At 36.5% G+C, this 9689-nt stretch overlaps 1 long non-coding RNA gene across 1 annotated transcript; it reads left to right on the forward strand.

Moving 5' to 3' along the window:
• The first annotated feature begins 8560 nt into the window (after positions 1-8560).
• LOC123317886 lies at positions 8561-9478 on the forward strand. The gene is made up of 3 exons (XR_006538211.1): positions 8561-8708; positions 8854-8982; positions 9048-9478. It is a non-coding gene; the product is annotated as an uncharacterized LOC123317886 (long non-coding RNA).
• The last annotated feature ends 211 nt before the right edge of the window (positions 9479-9689 follow it).

Consider the following 9689-nt stretch of genomic DNA (forward strand, 5'->3'; position numbering starts at 1 on the left):
GAGGTAAAATAATCCACAGAGCGGCCCAGGTCAAAATATTATATCCTAGGTGACTGAACACCAAGCTCTAATAAACATTCAATACAGAAGGGAGGTAACCCTTAAATCGACGAATGGCATAAAAAGAAGAACTGAGCTTCCTGCTGACATACGATATATGATCTGAAACACTCATCAAACTTTGTAGACTCTTCAGAAATTAGGCTGTAATGGCCATGTTTCAGGGCTATAGAATTTCCTTTCTTCAATCCAAAATTGATGACTTGTGTTTTATCCAGATTCAGAACAATCGCCAAAGGCTTTCAATAATGATTGACACAATTCTATAAGTTCCTCCAGACTCTCAGCTGTTACAAGAAATGCCGTATCATCTACGAATATAATAAGATTTATTCTTATTTGGAATTGAAGATCATTTATGAAGAGAATAAATAGAAAATGTCCCAAAACCGACCCCTGTGAAACACCAAGATCAATCTCATATTCGTCAGAGAAAACATCCTCAATTCTTACATGCAATTTTCGGTCTGATACATAGTGTTTAATCCAATCCAGGAAAATTCCACGAAATCCAAGATTGAACAGCTTCCCCATCAGTAACCCAGGTGAAATGGTATCAATAACACGGGAGAGATCAAAGAATAAAGCCAATCCCTAACGAAAATTGAATCGAACAAATCCAGAACGGCAGACTCAGTTCCGTCTAGTTCTAAAACCGTGTTGGCTATCTGTGATTATGTTGAATTTGTCCAAGAATTTCATCATTCGATCCAAAACTATTATCTCAAAGATCTTAGAGAACACATGCAAAAAAGAAATAGGCCGATAGTTAGAAACATTGAATGGATCATTTTTCTTGTGGACAGGCAAAACAGTGGCATTTTTTATAACGTTTGGAAAAGTACCGGAACAGACTGAATCATTTATCAGATGGGCAAAAGCATCTCCTATCTATATGTTCAGAAATAAATTTCAATGTTCTTACAGATATAAAATCAACACCAGTACTCTTCTTGTTTTTCAAGGATCAACTGCATTTCTAACCTCATAACCATCCAAAGGGTGAAAATAAAATGTTTCACAACGCAAAAAGGACGCCGTATACGAGTACATACAGACTAACTTTTGCACTTCCATAGGCTGGGTCAGAGTTCGCCTTGCCATTCAAACATTCATAGAGATATTGTCAATTGTCTCCTAACACTATTCCGCCAGATCTGGAAACAAGGAAATGTGCCACAAGACTTCAGAGACGCTTTAGTTATCAACCTCTATAAGAACAAAGGCGATACAACAAATTGCAACAATTCATATCGTTGCTTAGTGTGCCCAGAAAAATTCTGGAAGATTATGGCTAATCGTCTGATTCCACTCTTAGAAAAGCTATTACCTGAATCCCAGTGCGGCTTTCGACCCAAACGAGGTAGGGTGTACCTAATTTTTACACTGCGACAGCTGCTTGAGAAGGCCCGTGAACAACAATCAAGAATCTATACAGGCTGTATCTATTTAAGTAAGGCTTTCGACTCGATAAATCGGAGAGCGCTATGGAAAATCATGGGAAACATGAGCAGTTCAAATACTTGGAAAGCTTCTTAAATACTAAGGCTAGCCTGGACACGGAAATACACAACCATATCAATACGGCATCGCGGGCATTCTGGAAGATAAAGGACAGAATGTCTCAAAATCACGACCTCAATCTGAAGACTGAGACAGTTGTTCACAAAGCAGTGTTCCTCCCAATGCTTCTTTACCGAAGCAAAAGGTGGACGCCCTACATGCGACATAATAAACAGCTTGAACATATGCAACAACGTGATCTAAGACGAATAATGCACATCAGATGGTTCCACACAGTTTCAAATGCAGAAGTCTTGCAGCGCGCTAGTTGTATAACAATTGAGACTCGAGTAACGAAGGCCCGACTCAGATGCCACATTCTGGGGATGCAAGACACAAGACTCCCCGAAATAGCTCTCTACGGCGAATTCACAGAGGGGGCGCTCGGAAACCAGGAGGCCAGTATAAGCAGTTTAAGAATATACTGCATCAATCCCTAAAATCAGTTAATGCCAATTATAACTGGGAACAAATAGCGTTAGACAGGTCACAGTGGAGGTCTTTGGCCAGATCTGGTTGGTGTTTATCCATGCTCGGAGTGTGGAAGGATCTGTAGGTCACGGTTGGGTCTCTTCAGTCACAGGAGGGCACACAGTCGCAAGTAGCCCTAAGAAATTATAAGTTTCATCGCACCGATAATTTTGTTTTTAAGTATTTTTGTAGATTTATTCACGGTAACGGTATACAGCAATGATAATAGTGGCACGTAGTGGAGTGAAAGGGAATACAGAAAGGTAATACCCTATGAATTATTACCACTGCATTGATATGGCCGATACGAAAATCGATACTACAAAATGAATTCCTGGATTTCACTAACATGCCACTATCTTACCTTACCTTTGTCCAGCTGAGGATGTTACCGTAATAGCAAAAAACATCGAGGTCGAGGTAAAATAATCCATTATAGTGAAAATCATATAATTCATTAGTAGTTGTAGTTGTAATTTGTTCAAGTATGAGTCAGAGCATTTGAATAGTGTTGTGGTGGAATAAAAAGTGGAGTGGAAATAAAACTTGCAAACTCACTTCAAGTAAGCAGGAAAGCAATCTGAAAAGAATATCTGGATGAAACTTTAAGATATCACTTAATGATTTTGCTGCGAAAAAGTTTGTGTTCATTATAGGATGAGCTGGAGAACCCCAATATTGAACAACGTTTTATTTGGTTCCGATTGTTTCATTGATATTGACGATATTGAATAATTCTGAAACAGTATTAGTTTTCGGCGTGACGACTTCAGAACTGCTTCATCAAGTACAAAAGGTTAATGTTAGGAAAACTGTAGCACAAAAAAAAATACGGATGAAAAGAAAAGTTACGAACGTAAAACAAGTATTATGGGCTGTGAAGGAAAAAAAACTGGCTTTCCGAGAATGGACTTCAGTGGATGACAAAGTCGGTCACTACTGGACTACCGTCCTCCTTATTGAAAATATCCTTAGATGTTCAAAAGAGAAAATCGCAAGGAATAAGGAAGAATAAATATTCATACGGAGAAGACATGAAAACATTCGCAATGACTTCACAATTTCTATCATCAAAGGCTTATATACAGCGTGTCCCAAAACTAGTGAATCAAACGTCACACCACGATAGAGTAGACCGAATACTATTGAATAACACCAATATTAGTTCAGCGAAAATGTACCGTTTCCAGAATAATCAGAATTTTATGAAAATACCCAAAGTTGCCGATTTTCGTACTATTTCTTTCAATCACAGGGCCAGTTTGTGACAAAGGATAGCAATTTTAAATCATATTAATCCTAGATTATTGTTTTATCACACCTAATCAAAATTATTCCAAGTAGTTAATCAAAAACCCCGGTAAATGTAAATTAAAACGATTGTTTTTTCTACATAATTTTCATTACTCAGAATAAACCCTCTCTACAGGGATGATAATATGGGCGAAAAACGCTGTCCTTAATCACAAATTGGCCCTGTGGTTGAAAAAATAGACCGAAAATCGGCAAATTCAGGTTAGGTTTCTTTGGAAACGGTACTGTAACCAGTCCGGCCCTTGCGGTCGGACCTTTCGAGAACCAGAGCGGTCGAGAAATTCCAGAATAACCGCGAAGGTACCTGAATGTTACAGTACATTTTCGCTCAACTAATGTTGGTGTCATTCGATAGTAATTGATCTACTCTACCGTATTGTGACGTTTGATTCGCTAGTTTTGGGACACCCTGTATATGTTAGAAATACCTTTGATCATCAGCACCCTCAACCATCAGAAAATGTTTGGGCAAGGTTAATTGCGAGCCTGGAGAATTCCTTCAATACCCTGAAAGTCCTTGTCGCTGAAAATAAGCAGAAAAAGGAAGACACTTTATGTAGCCTTATGCTCGATGAAATGACAATAAAAAAACGAATCGATTTGAGAGACATGAAAACATGGGGGTATGAAGATTAAAGGACCGGGATCAAAGAGAGGATTCACGCAAATGTGCCACTGAAGCGTTAGTTTTGATGGTGGTCTCCTTACAGGGTGACTGGAAATTACCCATAGCATATTTTTTCATAAATTCAGGTAACAGGTACTGAAAAAGCGAACATTACGAAAGAGGCTTTGATAATATTGCATGAGGCTGGAGTGAAAGTAGTATCGGTTACTTGTGATGGACCCTCAGCTTAAATTACAATGGCGGAGAAACTTGGTGGAAGTTCTCGAAATTTGAATAAACTTACAACGAATGACGAAGGATAAGGTGTTCATAATTTTTGATGCATACCACATGCTCAAATTAGTTAGAAATAATTGGGCAAGTTGTGGAATATTCCTAAATGACAAAGGGGAAAAAATTAACTTTGAATTTATTAATAAACTACACATGGTCCAAGAAAAGGAATATTGTCATTTCGGAAATAAAATTGAGATGAACCATATCAATTGGATGTCCCATAAATGGAAGTTAGTTCTGAATATCGATAAGATATCCAAGGATATAAAACATCCAGACTTCGTAGATGCAGTCCCAACAATAGAATTTATAAGAATGAATAATTGATCGGTTATTTGACTTCTTGAATTCAATTAGCAAAAGGCTACAAAACACCGTTAAAAAAATTAATGTTTTTTTTTTGGTGCCACTTTTAGAGGAGGCTTTTACTTATTTCAAGTCTTTGAAACACATGGGTGGAAAATATCTGCATGTTTCAAAAGATGTGACACCAATTATTGGCTTTTGCACTACAATACAATCAGTAGTAGGAATTTTTTATGAATATGTCAATAAAGAAAATTCGCTCTTAGAATATTTGCTGACCTACAATTTCAGCCAAGACCATCTAGAATCATTTTTCTGCAGTGTTGGGTAAGAAAGTTCTTATTTTACAGACATCAATGTTTAATTTGATTCTAATTCACAAATTTCCATGCAAATCTGGGATTCGACTCTAGGACTTCGGCACTGCAGGATATACGCCACCGAGCCGGCTGTAAGAATGTTTATTGACTCGCTGAATATGTCCGAATAGTTTTATTTCATAGCATATACATTTATGTCCTTTTGCTTCCCCATGTCCAAGTGCTGAAATTGATGTTATCTCTTCTTTTCTCTTCATTTTTCAGGGGACGGAACAATTGGAATAATAATCCTACAGCATATCAATTTTACTACACTTCCAGAAGACTCTGCCTGAACATTGATTTGAAGGTATTAAAAAATAATTGCGATATACCTATTAGATAATACAAAAATGCTCACTTCCTCTACCTCAATTGCGAAGCTAAATGTGTCCCCACAGCTGGATCTGAGTGATATGGCAATTACCAAAAAACAAAAAATCGATTATAATGGCATGGTCATACAAGATGATGAATTTATGTACACATATAGTTGATATTCTACCATTTCTGTCACTGTTGAAGAAAAATGTAGTAGTTCAAATAGCAGGATATGTTGTACGGTCAATTTATAAACAAATTAAATGCACCGATTCATCAGGCGGCTTCCTGACTTCGGTATATTCCGAAAGCTTACCGAGCGCCTATATTTCAATGAGCGTTGACTAACTGGCTCGGTATGCTTATCCAGTCGCCGCTCAGCATTTACCGCGCCTACTTGAAGGAAACAAAATGGAGGAAAGTGATATACACGTGGTTTTAGTACTGGAAATTGAAAAGTATCCTGCATTGTTTAACTATAAACAGGCTGAATATTGCAGGGAGAATGTGACTGAGAGGGCCTGAAGAGAAATTTCCAAGAAAAGAAATTTATCTGGTATAGGCAATATAAATTCTCGTTCCCAAAAATTTAGCTTGCTGTACAATTCTGGGTAAAGGAACCAATAAAACTCTTTGTTCTAAAGCGACGTTTCGATGAATTTTATCATCTTCTTCAGGCTAAAAATTACAATAAAATATTTGTTAATTAAATAAACACAACATAGCAAAGTATAAATGAATAGACAGATTTACAACAATAATATCAATAAAAAGAAAATATAGACCTTATTACTGTTCCACTACATATCTAAAGGATATTTACCTAAGAACAATCGACAGCTGATGAATTCAGCCTCGTTAAACTTTTCATTATTTAAAAGAACATCAAAATAAACAATCAACAGTGTATAGGGAGGCAACATCGATGATATACATTATTTGTTTGTCAGGCATACAATTGAAACTGAAAGATCGTGAACCAGACACAATCTCTTATCAGTTGGCTGACAACCTGTTTATGCAATGCAAGTAGCATTGACTTAAAGATGCGTGATCAGTATTAAAATTGACGGTATTATGTGTTACTTTCCATCTCTTTAAAAAGGCGCTTGGATAGATTATTTTCGCGACACAATATACGCGGGTTGTCCAAATCAAAACGGTGACCACTCTGAACGCAATGAGCTGAGAGCCCGGTTGTGGCTCTCATATTGACACAGTCATTATTTTGCTGTTTCATCCTAGTCTCAAGATATTGTTTAGTCTGTCCTACGTATTTTGAGTTACAACCCCCACAGCCAACACAATAGACCAATCCGGACTGTTTTCCCAAAGGAGAGCTGTCCTTAACTTTTGAAAATAATTTTTTCGAAGTATTACACGGGTAAGTGACAACTGCAACGCCCACCGGTCTCATAATATTTTTAATACTCTCTGACAAACCTTTAACATAAGGTATTTTAAAGTATCTCACTTCACCAGCAACCGAACCAACCAATGAACTGTTAGGTTGACCATTTACATTGTCTGCGCTGCTGTTGGAAAAAAATATAGTCGAAACCAAATTTCTAGGATAACCATTCTCTCGTAATATTAGGGAGTATTTTTGATAACTAATGTTGTGAAATTAGGGATGACTAAGTTTAACAATCTTATGTTTGGTATTTTTAACGACAGCCACTTTATAAGATCTCTCATGGTATGACTTGAAATGGAGAAGACGGTTAGAAGCTGTAGGCTTGGAATACAGATCGGTCGCCAAACTACCTTCACGCCTAATCAGTAAAACATCCAAAAAAGGGATGCGTCCATCAATCTCTAGCTCATACGTGAACTGTAAGTCAGGATGTACACTATTGAAGCTAAAATAATCTCTAAATGATCACCAGGTATACAGGTGACAATGTCGTCAACATACACATAGATGAACGGTAACACGACAGAAACTGAATCCAAAACCATCTCAATTACGTAACTCATTACCATCTCAATTACGTAACTCATTACCATCTCTACAATGACAGGCGATAATGGACTACCCATCGCAGAGCCTCTCTTCTGAATATAGAACTTACCATCAAACTGGCAATAACTATTCTCAAACACAAAATTTACCATCTCTAAAAACTGTTTCATAGGAATCTTTGTATGTGCGCTGAGATGGTCCCAATACTTTTCAATTAAATGAAGAACAATATCTCTAGGTAAGTTTGTGAAAAGAGATTTAGCATCAAAGCTTATAAGCTTAAAATCATTAGGTATTACAATATTGTTCAACTTATCTACAAGTTCAAAAGAATTCTTCACAGTGAACTGGAACAAAGGTCTTAAATTATTTAATGTTTCAGCCAAAAATTTCGCTAAGCCATAAGTATGTGAACCTATACATGAGATGACCGGTCGCAGAGGTCTATCAGGTTCATGGACTTTTACCAGTCCATAAATCTTGGGAGCTACACTATTATATCCTTTAAGCTTTTTACATATTGCTAGATATGGCATCAATATCACATAATCGGTACCTATAACATTATGTTGACTGTATTTTGGATCTTATTAGTAGGATCTGCTCTTATATTACCGTAAGTCTCAAGATCATTTAACAAACCATATAACTTATCAAAGTATTCTTGCTTACTCAGTAGCACAACCTTATTACCCTTATCAGCCATTAGGACTAAAGAATCCTTATTTAGTTTTAAGAAAGCCCTAGTGTTTTTATATAGATTACTAAAAAACTTATTAACTGCATTATTACAATGTGATTTGAATACATGGACATAATTAGATACAGTGTTACAAATTCTAGATCTCAAAGGATTTTTCTGGGCGTTGCAGTTGTCACTTACCCGTGTAATACTTTGAAAAAATTATTTTCAAAAGTTAAGGACAGCTCTCCTTTGGGAAAACAGTCCGGATTTGTCTATTGTGTTGGCTGTTGGAGTTGTAACTCTAAATACGTAGGACAGACTAAACAATATCTTGAGACTAGGATGAAACAGCACAATAATGACTGTGTCAATATCAGAGCCACAACCGGGCTCTCAGCTCATTGGGTTCAGAGTGGTCACCGTTTTGATTTGGACAACCCGCGTATATTGTGTCGCGAAAATAATCTATCCAAGCGCCTTTTTAAAGAGATGGAAAGTAACACATAATACCGTCAATTTTAATACTGCTCACGCATCTTTAAGTCAATGCTACTTGCATTGCATAAACAGGTTGTCAGCCAACTGATAAGAGATTGTGTCTGGTTCACGATCTTTCAGTTTCAATCGAATGCTTGACAAACAAAGAATGTATATCATCGATGTTGTCTCCCTATACACTGTTGATTGTTTATTTTGATGTTCTTTTAAATAATGAAAAGTTTAACGAGGCTGAATTCATCAGCTGTCAATTGTTCTTAGGTAAATATCCTTTAGATATGTAGTGGAACAGTAATAAGGTCTATATTTTCTTTTTATTGATACCATTGTTGTAAATCTGTCTATTTATTTATACTTTGCCATGTTGTGTTTATTTAGTTAACAAATATTTTATTGTAATTTTTAGCCTGAAGAAGATGATAAAATTCATCGAAACGTCGCTTTAGAACAAAGAGTTTTATTGGTTCCTTTACCCAGAATTGTACAGCAAGTTTATCTGGTATATATTCGATTCGACGCGACGGCTGCACAAACGGTACTGCAGGATTTTACACCAAACAATGTGTAGCTGGAGGCAACTCTGTAAAATTTCTGTTCCAGATCCCGCAACCTTGCTGCACCGACGAATCTGGAAGCGGCCTTAGAAGAGTCAGATTATAAATAGATCGATCGCCAACAATTCATGTTGTTGCATAAGAAAGATAGAGGTGGACTTATAAATCCATCCAAAGATGTCATTCAGCTTTGTATGTACACAAAAAAAATACTTTTGAACATAACGAATATCCTAGTGTCGACCGAAAAGAATTTTTTGGACACCTTTATTATGCAGGCTTCATTGTTCTTGGTTCAGCAAAAAAATATATTCGAATGTTCATCATGTATTCGAAACTTCCCCATATGAATTGAACCACACAATGAATGATTAGATTAATTGTAAGAATTTTCAAAAATAAAATTTTTAAAAATTGCAAAATAACAGACTGATCTTATTACAGGAGAATTAAAATGAAAAAAATTGAGTGAACTGATTTTATTTTACAGCCAATAATCAGATTTAGTACCTACTCTAGGTTTACCTACTGTTTGTCTTTGTATAAAAATAAACAATACCTCAAATTCCAGAATTATTTATTGGTTCCGATGCCGGCCCCCCTCTCTTCCGAGAGTTTCTGCATGCAAACTTTTACATTTTCTATAAATACAGCATGGGAGCGCCCGTCATGAAAACTTCCTCTTCAT

The sequence above is a fragment of the Coccinella septempunctata genome, chromosome 7 (genome assembly GCF_907165205.1).
Source record: "Coccinella septempunctata chromosome 7, icCocSept1.1, whole genome shotgun sequence".
Taxonomy (NCBI): domain Eukaryota; kingdom Metazoa; phylum Arthropoda; class Insecta; order Coleoptera; family Coccinellidae; genus Coccinella; species Coccinella septempunctata.